A 22,448-nucleotide genomic window follows, 5' to 3' on the forward strand; every position below is an offset into this window, starting at 1 on the left:
TTATAAATAACATACACATTTACTGCACTAATGTATTACATATTGTAAACACAAAAGTAGGAATTAAAAGGACATAAAAGTAATGTTTTAAAAATAATTTTATATTCATTAATATTCAGTCCTTTAGTTTTTGGCATTTTTTTTCCGAGTCAATGATAATTTTAGTGAGAATAATATGATTGCATTTGCTTCCTTATTTTTAAAAATCTATTTCCAGTTTGTGATACACTAATTTTAAGGTCTGTGTTGAGGTTCAGTTTATTTATATACTTATTTTTTTTGGTTGTTATCATTGAAGAAGTTAGTTTATCTTAAGTATATGCAGATCCCAATGGGAGACATGCAGTGTTCACTGCTTGTTCGTTTTTATCCACCAGCTGCACAAAGGTTCAGTTGAAATCAGCCAGTAAATTGTAATCTAGTATAGTATTCAGAGTGGGTAAGAACAGACCTTCCATGGTTCTGTTGCCTAGATTAGAATCCTGTCTTGCTTATTTACTAGATTGGATAATTTGCTTAATCTCTCTGTCTCAGTTTCTGTATCTATGAAGTGAGATGATTATTACAGTCTCTCCATCAGGGATAGTGGTGAAGATTGAGTGATTAACACATATTGAGCACTGAGAACAGTGCCTGATCCATAAGCAGCAAGCCCTCAATAAATGGTAGCTATTATTTTCCTCTTTAAGAAAGAAGTTCAGTCATTTCTTTAAGAAAGAATGGGAACACACCGCATTTTCCTACTTTTAATAGGACTTTAAAAACTAAGGCTCTTAATTTTGTAAATTTTAAGGCAGATTAGAAACTTCTCCGTCTATTTTTTAGAGAGTACAGATAGGAAAGGTTTTATGGATGTGATATTATTTGGGGGAAATGACATAATGATGGAAATATTTTCAAACTTCTATTTTCAAAATGTTTCTTTCAGAAACCTTTCTCACTATGACAGTGTCCTCTTTACTTTAGAGGAACAAGGGCTGCTGTATGGTTATGTAGTTTGAACAAGTAGAGGTGTCAGATTCACGAAGTGTATGCTCACTTGTGCTTACATTTTTGATGTTCTCATCCAGCTGCGGTTCCTGTAAACCACTTGTCCATTTCATGGAGGTCATTTTGGTTTTATTATAATGATAACATCATCCACCCATCCATTTATGTGGGTACATGTAAACTGTAATACTTTGCAGTCGTTGGAAGGACACAAGGAATGGAGGGTGCCTCATGGCAATGGAGCTCCCAGGCTGCCTTCAGAGACTTCTTTCGTGTGACTAGCTGCCATCTGGACTGAGAGAGGGTGTCATTGGCAATCCATTCATGAAATACTAGTAAAATTTGGTCTTCCTTTCTTCTTTAGAAATAGGAAGTCTGGTATTATCTACCACGTAATGGAAATAGTTGGCATAGCTGACCAACCACATCTTCTGGTCCAACTGCTGAGGGCCCCATGTTGGGCGCCAAGCATCACTCTGCTTTTGAACTCACTGCTCCTCGGTCTAGAAGCCTCTCCTCCCTATTCCCCACACATTTCTCCTCATCTTTTATTCCTATGTGTAGGTCTATATATTTTATATAGGGATAGAGTATAGATATTTTGAATTCTGTTGTTTTCACTTGAAAATGTATCAGACTATTTTGTTTCTCCATGGTCTTCAGTATGACAGTCTGGATGGTTTCCTAATTTTGTTGCTTTGACATGCCAGGATGAATTAAACCATTCACCATTCCTCTAACAGCGGATATTCAAATATTTCCATTTAGTTACTGTTATTTAGGATTCTGTCATGAACACCTTTTTGCATATTATTTGGCTTTAGGCACATTATTTCCTGCAGATAAATTCATTGGAAGAATTACTAACTCTTACTCTAATAAAGCTTAAATGCTTTCCTAAAAGATTCATATGAAATACAGTGCTGTTAACAATGGAAGACCAGCAATTTCACTACAACACTGAAACTGTGTTGTGGCTTTTGTTTGTTTTGGTGTATGTAAAATGGTACCTCAGGGCTGCTAAATATGCATTTTGTTACCATTGCAAAGAAAATTTTTCCCATGTTTTTATGTTTTTTTCTTCTGTGAGACTGGGTTTGGATTTGTTTTTCTTAAAAGTATAAAAACTTTGGGGCACCTGGGTGGAGGCAGTTGGTTGAGTGTCTGATACTTGATTTCTGCTCTGGTCATGGTGTTGGGGTTGTGGGATTGAGCCCTGCTTGGGGTTCTGTGCTCAGCAGGCAGTCTGCTTGACATTTTCTTTCTTTCTCCCTCTGCCCCTCCCTCTGTGGGTATGCATGCGTACTCTCAAATCCTTTAAAAAAAAAAAAGTTTAAACACTTAAGTTTGTGTTTTACATAGTACATAATAATCATTTCCTTTATCCAATATGGAGTTTCTGTTCTTTATTTTTTATTTTTTTAAAAACTGTATTTATTTATTTAATTTTATTTTATTATGTTATGTTATATTAATCACCATACATTACATCATTAGTTTTTGATGTAGTGTTCCATGATTCATTGTTTGCGTATAACACCCAGTGGTCCATTCAATACATGCCCTCCTTAATACCCATCACCAGGCTGACCCATGCCCCCACCCTTCTCCCCTCTAGAACCCTCAGTTTGTTTCTCAGAGTCCCTAGTCTCTCATGGTTCATCTAAATATTTATTTATTTAACAGAGAGAGACACAGCGAGAGAGAGAACACAAGCAGGGGGAGTGGGAGAGGGAGAAGCAGGCTTCCCGAGGAGCAGGGAGCCCAATGCGGGGCTCAATCGCAGGACCCTTGGATCATGACCTGAGCCGAAGGCAGATGCTTAACGACTGAGCCACCCAGGCACCCCTGTTAACTTCTATAATAAAAAGATGGCTATAATATTATTTTGCCCATTTGTTGGATGGGAAACTTAGGTTAAGTAACTTGATCATATAGCCAAAATTTATGGACTTGTAATATTAAAACTCAGGCTTATCTGTCCCATATTCTATACTCTTAGTCTTCATGCTCTGCTCCCTTTGGCAAAATAATCTTTATTGTAAAATTATAAAATACAGATAAGCAAAAAGGAATATAAAACCACATTCATCTGAAATTCTGCCATACAGAGAATACCACTGTGAGCATGTTGGAGTATAATCGCATATCTAGAGGAGGGCAGGAGACCCTGACACAGACCCTGGGAGTGAGAGAGGGGTAAATGTGTATATGCCTCTTCCTTCATCCCTGTCTAATTAAAGATGTGGACTGGTAGACTGCTGTCGGCTCAGTGATGAAGAAGAAAGTGTTCAAAACCAGAGACTTTTTACCTTATGTATATATTTACAAAAGGGATCAATTAATAGGTCATGAATGTTCTTCTGTGTTTTTAACCATTGGTACTCACCTCGGCAACCTTGGCCTGCTTAATCTGTCTAAGGGATAGACCTCAGTGACACTATTGTTAGACATTTAGGTTGTTAGTCTTGTAAATAACGTTGTGAAAGTTATATATATATATCATATACTTTTTTTTTTTTTTAAAGATTTTATTTATTTATTTGACAGAGAGAGAGAGATAGCGAGAGACGGAACACAAGCAGGGGGAGTGGGAGAGGGAGAAGCAGGCTTCCCGCGGAGCAGGGAGCCCAATGCGGGGCTCGATCCCAGGACCCTGAGATCATGACCTGAGCCGAAGGCAGCCGCTTAACTGACTGAGCCACCCAGGCGCCCCTATATATCATTTACTTATTTGTCCAATTATTTACTTTAGCTTAATTAATGTGGAATGCCGGGTCAAAGCTATTAGATTTTTAGGGCTTTTGATGATCATTGCCAGTGCCATTCTACCCTTGAAGAAAGCATCTTCCCATTTGGCCCTGTTAAAATAAGAAAGAGGGGCAAGGAGGAGAGAGGGAGAGAGGGAATTTTTTTTTTATAATTTCTTATAATTCACCAGCATAATTCTTAGGAAGTCAGTCAGTCAGCCTACATGTATTTCTTTCTAAAACACACATGATGCAGAGATCAGGGTCCTAGTCTGACAGTGAAAATAAATTTATTCTATGTGGGACAGTTTAAGGGAAAGAGTCCTTGCTGTTCTGCTGGGTCAGCAATGACAGAGTTCATAATAAGCCAACCCACTTTCCAGAGCTGTGATGAGCTCTGTGGGGTATGTTGGTTCACAGAGTTCAATTGCCATGATAAAGTGTTACATGCCAATGGACTAAAGTCATTGTTTGTATTCAAACAATTACTACACAAATTTCACATTAGTTCAGAATGCTCTTTCAGAATGCTTGTGGGATCAGAGTGGTTTGGCTTCATATTTTTTGAGTGATATTTGCAGTAACACATTAGCTAATGATATAGGTGGAAGGACTTGGTTCTACAAGATTTCTTGGGGATGAAAGCCAAGATTTTAGGGCTGGTGTAATTGTTTCTCCTACACTTTCAATAGGGATAGAACATATTTCAGAACAATTATAGAATAGTTTTCCTTCTGAGAACATAAACGACTGTAGTCAGCAATCTCCAATTTCTACAAAACTATGCCTGTGCTCCAAGAAATGTGTAAATAACGGGAATGTCTAAAGTTCTTGCCCAAAATTTAATTGAAATCAACTGTTTACAACATATTCTTAGGTAAATTTTACATTGTAGCTCATAATATTTGTTATATAAAGTTTGAATACATTGTTCTATAAAATTTTCACGATAGCCCATGAAGTATTTGCCACAAAGGAAATTGGTGTGTTAGGAAACTGAGCCATGTTCATTCCCTCCCCCCACCCTACTGTCTCATGTCACACACAACTGTGCATGTTTATTTTTATATAAAACTTTACAGCAAGCCTTAATCATTTTAATTAATTCAGTCAAAACTTTGAAAGAATAACAACTTTTAAATCCCAAAATTGCTTAGAATCTTTGAATTAGAATCTTTCTCTGGGAAATAAATGATTTGCCCGCATTGGCAAAGAAAGCTGTGCATGAAAATGTTAAAGTTAAAAAGAAAAAGAAAAAAACAAGCCATTACTAAACACTACAAATATGATTGTGAAGCAACATTGTTAATTTAAAGCCATGTGGGCTTTATTTGATGTAATATGTCAGTAGACATTGCAAATACTAAGATTTTGGGCTTGAGGGAAATTTGACTACATTGAATTTGATTTTGGCTTAGAAAATGGGTTCACCGAGGACTTTGGGACATCAGAGATTATAAGATTATCCTTTCAGCTAGTATTTACCTCATGGTGCTTGGTATTATGAGAACACTGTATGCTGTGCACTGAACCCTTTTAAAGCATAAGAGATGAATTCCAAGCCATTTGTCCAACCTCAGATTTGCAAATGTACTATAACATGTAATTTCTTCAACTCTTTAATGTCTGTTTTTTTGGCTAAGAGCCTTCACTGTCTTGTACTGCTTAACTTGATCTTTACTTCTATCATTAGCCCTAGCCGTGAGCTTTTTTCTGACCATCCCAGAAAGAAATAAGTTTTAAGTCTGTTCATATGAGTTACTGGATAGGCAGAACACGAAGCCGTGTTGGAAGACCGATGTTTGTGGTTGGCTGGGCCCCACGTAACTCACCAGACAGCCCACACTTATAATTTAAATTGCTTCTCAGCTCAACTAGCACTACTTGTCAGGGACCTTGAACCAAAAATTTGAAAATGCCAAGGATCTGTTTGAAAGAATCCATTCTTCGATAACAAAGTCTTATTGAGGAGGCAAAACATACTTCTGGAATATTTGAACAGTGGTAATCAATATGTGATTAAATGCCCAAATGAATGAATAAGTTGAAACACTAAATCTTGTTGGCAATGAGAGAAGGGGAAGACTCCGTAGGGACATAACACGGAAGGTTTAATTATTTGAGCAAGACCTGAGAACTGGATACAAATATGGTTTTGAGCATGGTTAGGCATCAACCTAACTTACTTGATCGTAACTCCTACACGCTCTGTTTATAGTCTGAGGGAGCCAGGATTTTGGACTCAGGCCTATCTGGCCCTGAAGTGTGTGATGTAAACCTTTATCCCATATGGTTACCCCTCCAACTTTATAAACTCAACACTCTGTCAGCTTCCCCCTTCCTTCAAGGTCCAACTCAGTGATGGCCTCTCTCTAACGTCTTTTTAGATCCTGTAATCTATGTCCTGTAGCACTTTCACATCTTTAATTATACAACTTTATTTAGTCTTTTGTGTACCTCTTTCCCCTGAGGGATTGTGAGGATCCAGTCCTCACAGGAAGTACAAATTATATCCCAAAGTATTGAGCACAGAAATTTGGCCTGTACACTGGATGTGGTGTTGGGAGTAGAAGAGAAAATGGAGTAAAGAATGAGTGTGGTTCAGAAGCAGGAGTAGAGGTGATGTGTGAAGGAGAAACAGACTGTCCTTGTTACATGAAAGACCAAAAATAGAAGGAGGTAAGATTGGAAAAGTAGCTAAGGGATAAGATGAGGAAGGCGTTAAATGTCAAAGTCAAGGATTTGGACTTGACTCTGCAGACATTACAAGCCAATGAAAGACTAGCTTGACTGAAAAGAAGGTTAAGACCATCTCTATCTAAATGGGAAGTTGGTGATGAGTAACTTAGCAGTATATTTTCCCCTTATTTTATTTGGATTGTATAAACCTGCCTTTCAGTCCAAAAGAGTACTGGGTCACATTTAGGTGACACATTTCCTCCAGACATCCGGGAGAACTTCAGGAAGTGGTGGGGATGATTCAGCAGGGGACGTCTTCCTGAACCATGCAGCGATTGGTATTTGGATAGAGTTATTCTTGCCAGGCTGTGAAGAAGTCTTTCCATAATTTATGTGGATGCTCACTCAGCCTTTTCCCAGATGGAAACCAGGCAGAGGATAAGACTAGATGGGAACAAATTTGGAAGATTTGGGGTCCCTGATAAGTCTTTTTCCTGAAGGCTTTCTGAGGGTCCTGAAGTGGCCTTAACTTACCAAGGGGAAGATAAGCATTGGTTAGTTAGTTTGGTTCTTTGATTACTTTGGTAAAAAATAGTATTGTGGACTTTTATGTTCCTCATACTCCAGGGTGAGCTCTAATTTTAGAATCAGAAGAATCTTGCAAGTCTATGGAAGTCCATTTATATTCTTATTTTAGGTACTTTGTCTTAAACTGTGCAGAGGTATACTTTACTACCTCTACTTAACATTTCTAACCTACAAACCTTTTGAGATTTCTTTTTATCATCTGTAACTTTTATAAAATTAAAAGTATTATTAGGATAGCACGGAGATTAATAATGCCAGCTCTGCACCCAGATTTCCTGAGTTCTGATCCTGATTTTTCCACTTAATAGCAGTGTGACCTTGGGCAATTATTTAACTACTCTGCCTCCATTTCTTCATCTGTAATATGGGGATAATTATTTACTTTCCATACTGCATTTTTGCCAGAATTAAATGAATGCATTATTCATTTATTAAAAGTAGAACTGTTAGAATAGTTCCTGGTACATAAGTTCCCAATAAATATTATCTATTGTATTATAAATGAGAAAATTAAAGCAGCTACAGGTTAAGTGACTTAGGAAGTTATCCAACAAGATGACTAAACCAGGATTAGTGTTTATTTCAACATTTAGTCAACTGTGAGTGTATTTAACTGGTCAGCTGTGCTATACTGACGTAGAGACCAGAGGTCAGGAGACTTTTTCTTAAAGGGACAAATCAGTTAATAAATATTTTATACTTTGCAGGACTTAGAGTCTCTTCTGCAGCTACTCAGCTCTCATTATGTCCTGTAGAAGCAGCTATAGACAATATATAAATGAATAGGTATGGCTGTGTTCCAATAAAACTTTATTTACAAAAACAGGTTGCTGTTTTTTGCAGACCTCTGCTTCAGATACTTCAGTCATACCTGAATAGAGACTTTGGATTCCATTTAGTTTTTTTTTTTTTTTAAGATTTTTTTATTCATTTGAGATTGAGCGAGAACGCGTGTGCACTCACGAGTGCCCCAGAGCATGAGTGGGGGGAGGGGCGGGGGTGAGGGAGAAGCAGACTCCCTGCTGAGCAGAGAGCTGAACGTGGGGCTTGATCCCGGGACCCCAGGAACATGACCTGAGCCGAAGGCAGACACCCAGACGCCCAACCGACTGAGCCACCCAGGTGTCCCTGGATTCCATTTAGTTTTTAAAGTATGAAATAGGTATTATTATAATAAACAATACTTTCACCTCCAAATGATTATGTCTAACATGTTATTCTCACTTATGATGGTCATGCTTTAGAAGATCAAAGGGATTTAGAGAATAAGCAATAGTAGTAAATATGTTTTCCCATCTCAAAGGGATATACAGCAGTCACGTAATGGTTTGGAGGATTATTCTTAGAATTTGAAATCTGATTTGGGCAAGATGCTAAGGGTTGTTTTATTAAATGAACACAAATAGGGGCGCCTGGGTGGGTCAGTCGGTTAAGCGTCTGCCTTTGGCTCAGGTCATGATCTCAGGGTCCTGGGATCGAGTCCCACATCGGGTTCCTTGCCCAGTGGGGAGTCTGCTTCTCCTGCTCCCTCTGCTGTTTCCTCTGCTTGTGCTCTCTGGCTCTCTCTTTCTGTCAAATAAATAAATAAAATAAAAATAAAATAAAATAAAACAAACATAAATACAGACTTTTTTGTTGTTGTAGTTAATTTTTGTGTAGGAAAAATGTGTGAGTCAAGTAACAGGCTATTTGTAATTATCCTTGTCATTACACAACAGGTTTTTCTGCTAGGAATGTTGTTTGCATGGGTTTGGATTTTTTGTGGCTTACTTTTCAGTTTAATAAAGTGTTCTTTTTAAATTAAACTTGTCAGTGAACCTTTTTGTGAGTGGCTGTGTTGGTTAGTTCATATTTATACCTTACGTCTGTTTCTGAGGAAATGACTAAAGTCTCTTGCATTCGATCAAAACTGTATAACAAAGGACATCTTTGACTTACTTAAACAAGGCTCATGATGGAAACTCAAAAAATCTAATGGTTCATGTTTATAAATGTTTTTATGTATTCAGTCTTGGTTGGTCCAAATAATCAGAGCTCTGTGCTAAGGGAGGGATTGAAAATACTCAGTGTTTCTCAATTGAATGGATTCCTCTGGAGCAAGTTCAGGCAACACTTTCTTACAAGTCTTTAACCTTTTTTATGTTTAGAATTGGGTTTTATAGAATATAGGTATATATTTTTTCTTCTCTTTAAACCATTCCACGGATTTTCTCCATCCTCATTTGTATCCTATAGGCCCTGACCTGTGTGACATCTAAACCTTGCACATGTAATTTCTAGCAAGGAGGCTGATGGGGATTGGAAAGGGGCCCCAGGGATGTAACTGACTCACAGAAACGTGCTGTGTCTTGCTCCCTGTGGAGGTCCCTGTTTCCCCACCTCTGGAATATCCTCAGGCTCTCCACATCTTAGTCTTGTCCCCTCACTGTTGGTCCCTTCCTCCTGGCAATGTTGGCATCCTTCCTTCTGCTCTTTGCTCCAGGGCAAGAGATGAAGGCACAGGCTAGGCTCCCGTCTACTCAGACCCAAGTTGACCTGTGCTCTGGGACCCTGGCTAGAATTCACATTCCCCCACAAAGGCCCTGCTAGAAATGGTGGTTGGATTTTGCTGTGATTATTGTTCTAGATCAGTTATGTTACAAACTTATTGGAGTTTTCTGTGCTGTTAATGTAATCGTTAATTTCAACCCTTTTATGAGCGCTCAAGGAAACCATTTCTCCAACCAAATCTAGGATCTAAGTCTAAGACAAGAGTGAAATTGCTGTGCTGGCTGTCCCACATCACTCCTCCTGCCTCAGTTCTCAGAAGCACCTATGGAGTAGGGTTCCTACACACTCACTTGGAAAACTGTTGATGAACAGAACTCTTTATTTTTGGAGCACACACTAGTCTTAAAATTGGGCTTGCCTATGTATACCATTAATTGCTTAAAGTTCACCTGGATTGGTGTGTCTGTATGGGTTATATATGAATCCAGCTTTAGGGGCAACCAGATGGAGAGATGCTTACCTGAGTTGAGAGATTTAAGACAGCCTCTATCGCCCATTCATGCCTGAAATTCCATTGTCAGTAATGCATTTTATTTCTGTGTTAAGCACCTGCTTCTTTTGAAGCTCTTTTTCAAAGGAAAATGTCCTTGGGAAAGATATCCATTAAGCCATTTGAACCTTAGCGCTGATCCTATTGCTTCCCTACTTAATTAAACATCTGGGGTCACTGACTCCTCAAAAGGGTAGATAGAGAAGGAAGGAGCCACACTGCTACTTCATAATTTTGTCTGGGACTGGCTCTGACTATATACACATTTGATAAACCCATATGAGGCAGCATCTCTAGTATTTAACTTGAAGGTACTTTGCTTTCTTATTTAGATGGAGGTAGTTATGAGGTATTTGAATAATGAGCACCTCAAAAGGAACTTCTATTCCTAACTATTCCTTTCTACCAAAATATATTTTATTACTGTAATGCGGAGGATATACATGCCCATACATATAGTACTGGGATTTTTTTTTTCTTTCCTGAGTATATGTTATTTACAAGAGGTAAGGAAATCAATCAAGTCTAGTTGTAAGTCTAGAACATGGGGTGTATATATTTCTACCATATTGTCTGCATATTGATTCTTTTATTGATTGATTTCCCCTTTTTTTGATTAATTGATTTCCTTTTTTTTTTACCTTAATAACTAAATATTGTAAAATTGTGGTTTGTTTATTTACTCAACAAACATTCATAGAGTGCCTAACAAGGGGCAGGTACTTTGCGCTAGAAAAAGGAATGATGGTGGTTTTCTCCTGAAACTCAGGCTTCAAAGAATATTTGAGGTTGTCTAGCAACTGGGAACTAAGGAAGAAATAGAAGAAGGGAGTGCTGGGGGGAGAGGGGAGGAGAAGAAGGGGGGAAGAAGGAAAGAAGGATAATTAGAAGAAAGTTAGTTAAATCTGTTAGTCCTTAACACATTTTTTCTTTTTTTAATTTTTTAATTTCTTTTTAATTTTTAAAGATTTTATTCATTTGAGAGAGAAGAGGGAGAGAGAGAGAGCACAAGCAGGAGGAGCGTCAGGCAGAGGGAGAGGAAGAAGCAGACCCCCCCAGCTGAGCAGGGAGCCAGACATGGGGCTCAATCCCAGAACCCCAGGATCATGACCTGAGCCGAAGGCAGACGCTTAACCGACTGAGCCACCCAGGCGCCCCACATTTTCTTGTTTTTAATTACACATGTTACCTAGTTTGATGCTCTTTGTTGCTTATAGAATAATTTATCATCTATAGGTTTTATTTTTTTTCCTGGTGTGCTCTAATTTGAAATTAGTTTTAATTAATCTTTTTTATATTTGTTTCTTTTCAGTATAAAAGAATTTTATGGACCAGTTGGCTAATAAGTACGTGGAAGTTTTGAAGAGCTGAAGAAAAAAATCAGTATTAGACTTGCTTTTTAAAATGTGAGTAAACTCTCTCTTCTCCATGGTTTCTTTTTTTTTTTTTTTAAAGATTTTATTTATTTATTTGAGAGAGAGAATGAGATAGAGAGAGCATGAGAGGGGGCAGGGTCAGAGGGAGAAGCAGGCTCCCTGTTCAGCAGGGAGCCCGATGCGGGACTCGATCCCGGGACTCCAGGATCATGACCTGAGCCGAAGGCAGTTGCTTAACCAACTGAGCCACCCAGGCGCCCTCCATGGTTTATTTCTGATATCTTTAAAGCCTGCAGTTACCTTTCTGTATATTCAGTGTGTAAATTTTTCCCCAGTAGTAAAGTTCCTTGACTATGTCGGTCAGCTCATTAAGTCTATGAGAATTGATGACCCACCCCCCTCTTGAAAAGTTTTTTAATTCTCAAAGTACTATGACTAACATAAGTGACTGTAGAATTTAGACGTGTTGTGGCAGTCAGTGGAGCAAATCTATTTGGCATCGAGAAGAAAAACACAGACCAGGTAGCACATGAAAAGCACCACCCTCTTCTCAAATCCTTTATTTGTCCCTCAGACCATTTCAGTGCCACATCAAAGTCAATGAGAATTGGGTCAACTTGTTAATGACCCTAGAGGCTTAGAAAAATGAGATGTTTTCACATAAGCTTATTTACTCTTATTCAGTAATAATAATAGCACTTAACTATTTATTGAGCATCTGCTAAGTGACAAGTACTTGACTCCTTCAAGTATTTACTCAACAAATACTTTTTTCTGAATGTCTGCAATGTGCCAGGCACGGCTCTGACACCTTGTATTATTGTCATGGCAACCTTGCAAGGTAGGAGTTAAGATTTTAGGGATCTACTTGAGGATCCTGAGGTTCAGAGAAAGGTAGGGAGTATGCTGACGGTCACACAACTGGTAAGTGGCAAAACCTAGAGTGTGACCACGGCGCCAACTTTTTCTCATTGGCCATATCCTAAGTGGTGTTTAAAGTGCTCTTCCTGGCCCTGCTTTTGGTAGGAGACTGGAACCTTCTGGGTTGTATTCTTAATAGGAATATGATCCTAATCCTTCTAAACCTTGGCCGTAGTCACAACAAGGAAGGAAACTAGAGAAACATCCTCCCACATTTGAGAGGTAGCTTTGGTGGTTGGCTGGGGAGTTAAGAGATACAATGTCCAGTCCCAGCCCTTCCATGGATTTCCTGTGTGTCCTTGAGATAATTTAACGTACGTGAGAAACAATTACTTTTATTTATGCCAACTGAGGAGAGCAGACCAGAAGTTCTCTGAGGTCTCTTTCAGTCAGCTTTTTATGGAAAAATGGAGGAAAGTGCACAAATCATAAGTGGATGGCTTGATGGAATAATTGTCACAAAGTGGACACACCTTTGTAACAGCACCCAGATTAATGGAAAATTGCCAGCACCCCAGAACCCGCCTCCTCTAATGCCCCTGGGAATAACCGATTGATTAGTTTTGCCTGTTTAAAAAATTCATGTGAATAGAATCATATACTATATATTCTTTTGTGTCTGGCTGATTTTTCTATTATATTTGTGAAATTTATCTACAATATTTATAGTATTTTTTTCCACTCTCCTTGCAGTCTCAGTATTCAGTTATATATCTGTTTTACAGTTGCTGGACATTTTGGTAGTTATCCTGTTTGGATGAATAACAACACTTCAGTGAATATTTTTGTGCCTATCTTCCGGTGATGATTGTATTTTGTTTGTTCAGGGACTACTCAGTAATTTAGATTCTGCAGATCTGGGGAGGGATGTTGGACGAAATAACTGTCTTTGAAGGCAGACACGTTGATTTTAGGTAGCTAGGTGATTTGTTTGCCTCAGCCTGACCGTCTGAGCATGCTAGTCAGGAACAGATGAAGATGTTTTCGCAGATTGCTCTTGAGGGTGTGGCCAGGTGGAATCTTCTCTGCTGTGTGTGGTGTGGGAGGCTTGCTCCCCTCAGAGCAAGGGCTCTGGTTGGATACAGGACGGGGTTACAGAGAGGAAGAGAAACTAGATCCAAAAGAGATAGATGTCTGGGCTACCCTAGAAATCATTAGGATATCTCGTCAGCCAGATCAAGAGCTTGGAAAACTGACAACCCTGGGGAAGAATCTCTGCCGTGAGACATAGAGAGTTTGCGGAGATGAATAAAGAAATAAATATTGATCCAGGCAGGCAGGCTGAATCTCAGAAGGAGCTCTCAAAGCATTTTCTGAACAAATTTACTCTGATTTTGTCAAATTTCTTTTTAAGTCTAATTTTCTTTTAAGGAAGCTTGGAAAAACCAGTCCCTAATGTATGAATCTTGAGCCAAGATGGACTTAATCAGTAGAATTACCAGACTGGGGGGAAAAATATGTATTTTCAAACAAGTATGGAGTGTGGGCCTGGGGGCCTTGCTATGTGGCCATTCTGTGTTGTCACAGCTCCACTGCTTTCTTTTCCCACGATCTCTCGGGATTAGCTTGTCCTCTGTAAAGCAGGGATATTAATGTGCCGATCTGATAGGTTTGCTGAGACAGTTCGCTGCTGTAGTAGCAGCACTGTGCTTTTGGGTGCGTTGCACTAGCACTAAAAATAATAGTCATTATTCCTACTATTTTTCTGAATCTTATTATGGATGTTGCCTGTTTGACTCTGTATTTATAGGAGTTTTCAGGTAATTTCTTTTAAAATATAAGACTAGTTTCTTTTTTAAGTATGGTGAAACTAATAAATATTTTCCTACTTGCCCCGCCTTAAACTGAAATCAAAGGGAAGATGAAAGGAAGCGTTTGTCCATGGGTTCTTGGCAGGTCCCTCCCCAGGGTGAGTCAGTGAAGACACTCTTGGTTGTTGGAACTGCTTTACTCGGTTAGTGCAAGAAGAGGCTGGTGGAGCTGAGAGTCATGGGGATGTCGGGTCATTTTGCACAAAGGAAAATCGTAATTTTGTTTGAGAAAAATTGACTCTCAGTTCTTGCCAGGCATTTTGCAAACAAGTTACTGGAGGGCTTTGGTGGGAGTCTCTGTGGGTGATTTACTTTTTTTTTTTTTAAGATTTTATTTATTTTATTTGAGAGAGATTGAGAGAACGAGTGGGAAGAGGGGCAGAGTGGAGAAGCAGACTCCCTGCAGAGCAGGGAGCCTGATGCGGGGCTCAATCCCAGGACTCTGGGATCCTGACCTGAGCTGAAGGCAGACACTTAACTGGCTGAGCCACTCAGGTGCCCTCTGTGGGTGATTTACTACGCACCACCACACCCAGTATAGGGGACGCATCCTAACTGGTTGGGGTTGGTGAATCTTTTCACCTGTTAGTGATTCTGAACTAGCTGTTGGGGCACATGGTGTAGATTAAGCTCAGTTTTGCCCTCGGTGAGATTATGATCAAACAAGTGAATAATCTAGTGTTCTGAAAAGAAAACTTTTAGAGTGACTTGACCAAAGAGAACATTCTGAAATTCTAGTTCTGACTTTTCTACTAACTAGCTATGGCACTTCTGCTCTATCATTTACTGTGGGCCTCAGTTTCTTTGTCTATCAAATCAGGAAGCTAATTTAGATTGGCATTTTGAGGCAGAGTGGGGTTCTGTGAATTCTCTAAATGTAATACCTAGTTTTGGGTGTATTTGTGTTTTTCTAAGTGCTAGATTCTTTCACAGGTTCATCCCAAGCCAGAAGTTCCTTTGACCTCAGATTTTGGTACTTAGGAAAGTGGGATGGGTAAAGGAGTGGTTTCAAGATATGACCTAAGTTCACAAAATAGTTAGTGTCCACAGCAGACAAAAAATTAAATGACCGGAGTCTTGTGACTGACTTAAGGCTATATGATTGTATTTAGATTTATTTTCACACCAACATTTGCTTTAATGAGCTCTAATACACATGCTGTGTTCATTAAAGGGTGTGTATATTCATATATAAGCTACATAAATAAATGTATTTAAATAAATGGCATAGCTGGATTATGAAAGCTGTACTTGGCCTTCTCTCCTATCTGTTTAAATTCTCACTTCCCACATGACACAGTTGGGAGTGTCCCACCCAAAACTGGATTTGTTTTGTTGATCCAGACATCAAAGCAAACATTGATTTAAAAACATTTGGTAATTGTCATAGAAATGACATTGGATTAATAAAATAAGAATAAATAGCAAATCGTGTTATTACTTAATTATTACTTTTAAGTTCTGACCTCTGTCCTCTTATACCCAGGGGTATCTACATGAAGCTGATGCAGGAGGACATATAGGGAAGAATTAAACTAAAAACTTTGGGATGTTTGTACTTCCAGTCATTTAGATGTTCTGGCAATTGATAAACAGAAGAAATAGCATTTGCCTCAGAGCGCAGGTGACACCCTTGTCTCTCCATTGTGTTCATGGTTCTCGAGATCATGGGTGGTGGTGGCGAAAGCTGTCTGGTTCTACCGCTTTAGAGGCTGAGTGGACACAAGAATAAGGTGGGGCCTCTGGTCTGGCTTTGTTGCTGCCTTCCCTTCTTCAGGCTGAGGAAGGCCGTGGGACTGTCCGGGTCATTACTCAGGCCTGCTTATGTCATCACTCCACCTTGTCATGTAGTGGGGTTTTTTGGATTTTGTTTTGTTTTGTAATAGATTTTATTTATTTATCTGAGAGAGAGAAAGAGATCGAGAGAGAGCACAAGCAGGGGGAGGGATAGAGGCAGAGGGAGAAGCAGGCTTCCCACTGAGCAAGGAGCCCGATGCGGGACTCTATCTCAGGACGGTGGGATCATGACCTGAGCCGAAGGCAGACGCTTAACTGACTGAGCCACCCAGGCGCCCTCATGTAGTGGGTTTTGAGCAAGCATTTGGTGTCCCAAAGAAAAGCAACCCCCATAGCTCTGTTCCTCTGGGCCGTCTTTGTCCATACCCTGGTAATCTTTTTCACTTTAATTATCATACAGGGGTCAAAGTTTTCTGTCTCCCAACTGCCTTTTGTGGACCAAATATTCCCTATTCTAGGTAAATTCCTACTACACATTCTCAAAGTGCTGCTGGGGGTTGGTGATCTTGGAGTCGTGTCACGTATGTGTTCTGTCTTGAGCTTTATTGGTTCATTATAACTTGAGGCAATCACGTAAATGAATTTCCATTATGAGACTTAAAAGATTTTTTATTTCCATTTCCCCCACCCCCTCTAGTCATCTCTCCCTCTTCCACCAAGCATCTAGGATCTCCTTTACAATCAAAGGGAGGTGTGGTTTAGAATTCTGCCTTTTGGCTAAGATCAAGTGTAGAACTCTGCTTTAAGCAGATGCTTCCTTTGTGTGTGAGGGTGTGGATGGAGTTTGAGGGCGACTTGAAGCTCTTTGCTCGACTGGGCCAAAGCCACAGCAGTCTTTTTATTCTCAGTTCCTTTGTTTTCTCCCCACCCCTGAGGAAATTGGCAGTTAGTGACTTTGATTTTTTTTCTCCTTGACACAGATATGCAAGGGTGCAACTGGAGACAGAGAAAAAGGAAATGTTTACGCATTTAGCAAATAATCAAAATATGTGGAGGGTGTGTGTGCGCACATGCCTTTGGCTCTAGCGGGACAGGTGGTGTGTTTTTCTTTCAAGTGCTATGCATGTATGTATTTAATTAGAAGCACTTAGCACTTCTGATAGTACTGAGGCATATAGTCTCAGCAGTTTTTTAAGAAGGAAGAGGGTCCGAGGGAACTTTGACTCTCATGTAGTGGATCTGTGGGTTAATATTATGGCATTTTTTGAAAAGCATGGTTCTGGCCCCAGAATTTCAATCAGCCAAGGCTCTCCATGGTTTAGGGAGCAAGGACGTGGGAGAAGGGATTTCAGTAGTTCTTAAATCTGTAATTTAGCAGTAGCTCAAGGCTTTGTACATCATAATCAATGAAGTGAGGTTGTGTCCCCAGGGTGTGTTCTGTGTTCCTTGAATACCAAGATGCTGCCCTGTGCTTGACAAGGCACAGCCCTGAGCTTGTTCAGTCAAGAGGAGACTTAAATTAGGGGTGTGGTAATTTACAGCCATTGTAGCAGGACCCATTAGTCTTTAGGCAAAAAGTAAAACATGCTATCTCTTGAGATTATGGTAGCTTTCAGAGCTCGAAATAGCCCCGACAACTTCCTACGACCATTACCTTGAACTGAGGTATAATCCCTCGCCAATGACTGATTTGTCAATACCATGCATTAATTATATTTGTCTTCTGTGTTTTAGTTTGTATTTCAAAACACAAATTGTCACTGTACCATCAGCTTTTCCTATTTTTATGTTTGTTTTTACTTTATTCCTTACCTTTGTGGTAGTAGTTCTGTGCTTGGTTTTAGATACATAGACTATTTGATACTGTGATATTAAGAGATTTTAGAAGAAAAGGTCATCAGCTGTCTTTCTGGACTATTCTGGGCATTTTGTACTATATTTATTTTGAGTCCGGCTTTTCCTGCCCTTGATTTCTGATTAGCTGTTCCTCCTCCTTGCCTTGGCCTCTCATCTTGCTTGGAAGCTTTTCAATAGGTCTGAACTTGGATGACTGTTTTGTTTAACAAATAAACACGATGTCAACCTTGGGAGAGAGGGAGACACAGGATGGAACTTTCCATGAATGCTTCTGGTTCTAATGCATGGAATTTCTGGAGCCGGGTCGTCAGCTTCCAATACGACGGTGTCCGGAAGTTGTTTCCTGCTCAAGGGGATTAGCTTTTACAAAGGGAAACGTGAATCCTGGGGCGTTTGCAGAAGTTTTGGATGATTTGTGGGATTTATAGTGTCTTGCAATTTGTAAATTTTTAAAATTAAAAAATGGATTATTTGCGTACAGAAGGGGGCTTTTTGGTTCTTCATAGTGGAAATGGGTCCTGAGTGAGGTCTGGTGGACAACACCCCTTTCTGAGCCTTGCACCCATATGGAGCCTCTTGTGTTGTTGGGATAGTGAAAAAAACAAGTGTCAAGCAGGAAATAAATGGCCTTCGAGGAGTAGCAGACCTTCAAATGTAAGATTTCTCCCAACAGAAAATCGTGACACCCCAAACACCTATTTACATTGACCCACCCACAGCACCCCCTAGCCTGTTGGCCCTTTCTCTGGCCTCCCCTTGTTAGCCAGAGCAGCAGGCACTTCTCTGGGAGTCTGTGTCCGAGTGATTCTAGAGGGACAGAAAATACCCACTAATTCTACTAGAGTGTTGTAGGATTCAGAATGTGGTTTCCTTTTCCTCCCTTTGTGGCCCTCCTGAATCCTCAGAAGGTGGCGCTGAAAAAAATCGGTGTGTTATGTGTGGTTGGTTGGTTGTACTCTTTACCTGATAGAATACAGTCGATTCTTGTTATTTGTAGTAGTTACGTTCTATAAACTCACCGCAAATACTGAGTTAGTGAATACTGAACCATTGGTTAAACCATGGTTTAACCAACTTAAACCATGTATAAGTTTAGGTTCCTGTGAGCCTCTGTCACAACATTTTCTCAGTTGATCAATACATAGCCTTGTTTCTTTTTTCTTGTTGTTGTTTTAAAGATTTTATTTATTTGAGAGAGAGAGAGAGATGATGAGCAGGGGGGAGGAGTAGAGGGAGAAGCAGACTCCCCACTGAGCAGGGAGCCCGATGTGGGACTCAATCTCAGGACCCTGGGATCACGACCTGAGCTGAAGGCAGAAGCTTAACTGACTGAGCCACCAAGGTGCCCTCCATAGCCTTGTTTCTGTTTTAAGGCACCTTATTTAGATTTTTTTAATTTTTTTATTTTTTTTATTTGCGAGAGAGAGAATGAGAGACAGAGAGCATGAGAGGGAGGAGTGTCAGAGGGAGAAGCAGACTCCCTGCTCAGCAGGGAGTTAAGGCACCTTATTTAATATTGTTGATTCATTAGCATTGAACTCACAATCAAGAGCGCTGTAACCCATGCCTGAACAGAGCTTATCTAATGTGTTTATAGTATAGTATGAAACACGTGTTTATAGTATGAATGCTGATCTGAAACAAGGCAGAGCATTGCCTTGTTCCACCTCAGCTGGGACCGTGCTCGCAGGCCACTCAAATGTTTTGCTGCTCTGTGCATGTCTGTCCATTGAAAACACCGCTCATATTGATTTTGGGGTTACAAATGAATTTTAGCAAGTAGGCACATCCACAAATACCTATTATGTAACATAAGCAAAGTGATCCCAATTATTGCAGCAGTTATTGTAAATGCTTACTAATTATCAGAGAAAGTAGTGTCTAGGAGCTGATGTAGCATGGAAGGTGTTGCAGCTGGCCTGAGAGAGGAAGAGCAGGACCGCCAACCATACTGAGAAAACTACTTAAGGGCTAAAACTGCATTTTAGTCCTTCTTCCATCTCACCATGCAGCCTGGCTGGCCGTTTTTTCTTTTCTTTTTTGCTCTTATTCCTACTGCCAGCTTCTCTCCTCTTCAGGCCCACTGCCACACTGCTGTGATTAGAAACCTTTCTAGAACATGGATTTAATCATCTCAGTAGCTTGCTTCAAAATCCCATTCTCCCCAGAAGATACAATTTAGAACTCCTTCGTGATCTGGCTTCCATCCCAGCACGCTTCCGATTTCTGTCCCTTACCACCCTGTGCTCAAGCGAAACTGCACTTTGCACGGTTTGCCACCCATGCCTTTTAGGACTTTCGCTTTTGCATAGGCTGTTCCCTTTGCCAGTGTTGTCTGCTCCTTCTCCCAGATCTTCCCCTTTGCTGTGTCTGGCAAGATGCCCATCCCCCCGACAAGTACGAATCCTTCAAGGGAGGGGTCTATCTAACTATCTTGGTGCGCAGCCTCTAGCACGTTATGTTCAGTAAGTGTATTTGAATGGGTGAATGAATCTAAACATTATCTGGAGGATTTGGAAATATGAAGACTTCAAAAAAAATCTTTTTGAAAAAAGGGACGGTAGAGTATCAGTATCTACTCAGACAAATAGAAAGATGTGACCGTTCACTAGCTTTGTCTGTTGCACAAAACTGAGCTTTTCCACTCGGGAAACATCTACACTATGCCACGCTCCCTGACCCCCAATATAAATATCCAGAGACTAGACTTAATTAAAGTAGAAGCTAGTTAAATTTTATGTGAGAGGAAATGGCATGCAATTTCAGATATTATCTGTTTCAATTATTTCCTGCAGATAACCATTCATTTCACCATTTCATGGAGCTACCATGTCCAAGAAACTGGGCCAGGGGCTTTGGAGCATGAAAAGATAAGATAAGCAGAACACAGTTGCTTTTGTCTAGCGGGAGAGAAAGACAGGGCAGCACATTTCTGTAAAACAGGATAAAACGTACACATATTACAGGGAGTGCTATGGTAGCACAAAGGAAGGTGAGATTATTTCTAGCCTGCTCACTCCCGTAGAAGAGCTTGAATTTAACATGAACCTTGAAAGGGTGCATTTAGGAGTCGGTAGGTAGCAGGGCAGACTAACATGGTTAGGGCATTTGCAAAGAGAGGGGACAGTATAAGCAAAGCACTCAGGCAGAAAAGTACAGGGTATGAGGGGTGAGTGCAGAGCATTATAAAATAAGACTGGAAAAGTACATTGGGATTTGATTTTAGAGAGATTTAATGACAGTTTGCTTGGACTTAATTCTGTAGGCATAAGGAGCTGTGGCAGATTTTTAACAGGAAGATTTTAAAAAGGAAATATGTGACAGCAACTAGCAGCAGCTAAAATTTGTAAGCACATATTGCGTGCCAGGCACTTTTTCTAAACCCTTACCACAACACTTTGAGGTTAGTACTACTAGGATCATATTTTATAGATAAAATGGAAAGCCCAGATTGGTTAAGTAACTTACCAGCATCCACAGCAAATAAGAGGTAGACCTGGGACTTGAAGCCAGAAAGTTTTATTTGAGAAATTTGGGTTTTGAACCTGGTATTGAAGAATAGGATTCAAGGAGTCTCTGAACTTTCTGAATTATTTGCGAAGTGTTAATATATGTGAATGTCTGATTTGTTTAAGGAAACTCTATAGCTTTAATCCTGTAAGAGGAAACACCAAAAAATGTTAATAAGGACTCTAGAAGCACCCTGTTTTGCTCTCACAAGTTCCCCAGTATATTCAGTGCATTATATGGTGACCGTATGCTTATGCTGTTTCTTAGGTTTGAAAAAGCAAAACATTCTCTCACTGCTGAAAATAAAAGGAAATGTCGGAAACAGTCTGCAAGAATTAGTACTATAAAGTGGCAGGCTGTTCCTTGATTTGTGAAAAACAGAAAATGTCCAAGAAGGTCTTTTTTGAAGGTAAACATGAGCTATCCAGACCTTGGGACTTTTGTGATAACTTGAACGAGAAGAGAGCCTAGCTCTTCTCCATTGGGCAAAAATTATTCTTTTAAATTTCAACAAAAGCTAAATAAACTCCTGAAATCTGAAAGTTTTTGAAAAATGCCTACATGCTAGTCTGCTTTCAACTGGATCAACTTACAGTTAGAGGGACTTGTGGGGTGAATATTTATTAACCCATGAGACTGAAAATTCCTTGCAGCCTGTGGTAGATCGAAAGGCAGGTGCCAGTATGAATGAATGAATCCAGATTAGAGAATTGCCTAGCCTGTATCATTTAGAAATCAATACCTAAGTTTCGTTTAAAGATTTTAATGCTTTAAATATGTACATCTTTAAGATACTATTATCACACAAGTATAGCAAATGTAGTATTTTATTTTCATAGCAAAGTTCTGGATTCCCTACTTACTGGAGTTTTTCTTAATATTTTTCCCATCTTTGTTTCTCATTTTCTATTTTATATTTTTTTCCTGGTCCATTTGGAAATAAGTTACCAATACCGTGATGCTTCACTCTTAATTTCCTGAGAACTAAGGACATTCTTTTACATAGCCATAATATTCTTATTACGCACAATAAAATGATCTAAGATACAGTCCATATTCAGATTTGTCCACCAATTAAAAAATTTTTTTATCATAGTTTTGAGAATTTGATGAACGATTCATTGAAGGATTATGAATAGCAATTGGTCGTCATGTCTCTTTGGTCTCCTTTGTGAATTGTCTGGTCTCC

At 39.6% G+C, this 22,448-nt stretch overlaps 1 protein-coding gene across 10 annotated transcripts in view; it reads left to right on the forward strand.

The window, feature by feature from the left end:
• Positions 1-22,448, forward strand: part of PPFIBP1 (PPFIA binding protein 1) — a 176,873-nt gene that overhangs the window by 52,653 nt on the left and 101,772 nt on the right. For 9 of the 10 annotated variants that reach the window (XM_032387485.1, XM_032387491.1, XM_032387490.1 and 6 more), the window contains one exon: positions 11,360-11,453. The exons of the other annotated variant lie outside the window; for it this stretch is intronic. The gene's annotated coding sequence lies outside the window, so the exon portion shown is untranslated. The remainder of the gene's footprint in view (positions 1-11,359; positions 11,454-22,448) is intronic. 10 annotated transcript variants of the gene reach the window in all.

The sequence above is a fragment of the Phoca vitulina genome, unplaced genomic scaffold, assembly GCF_004348235.1.
Source record: "Phoca vitulina isolate PV1807 unplaced genomic scaffold, GSC_HSeal_1.0 scaffold49, whole genome shotgun sequence".
In the NCBI taxonomy this organism is placed as follows: domain Eukaryota; kingdom Metazoa; phylum Chordata; class Mammalia; order Carnivora; family Phocidae; genus Phoca; species Phoca vitulina.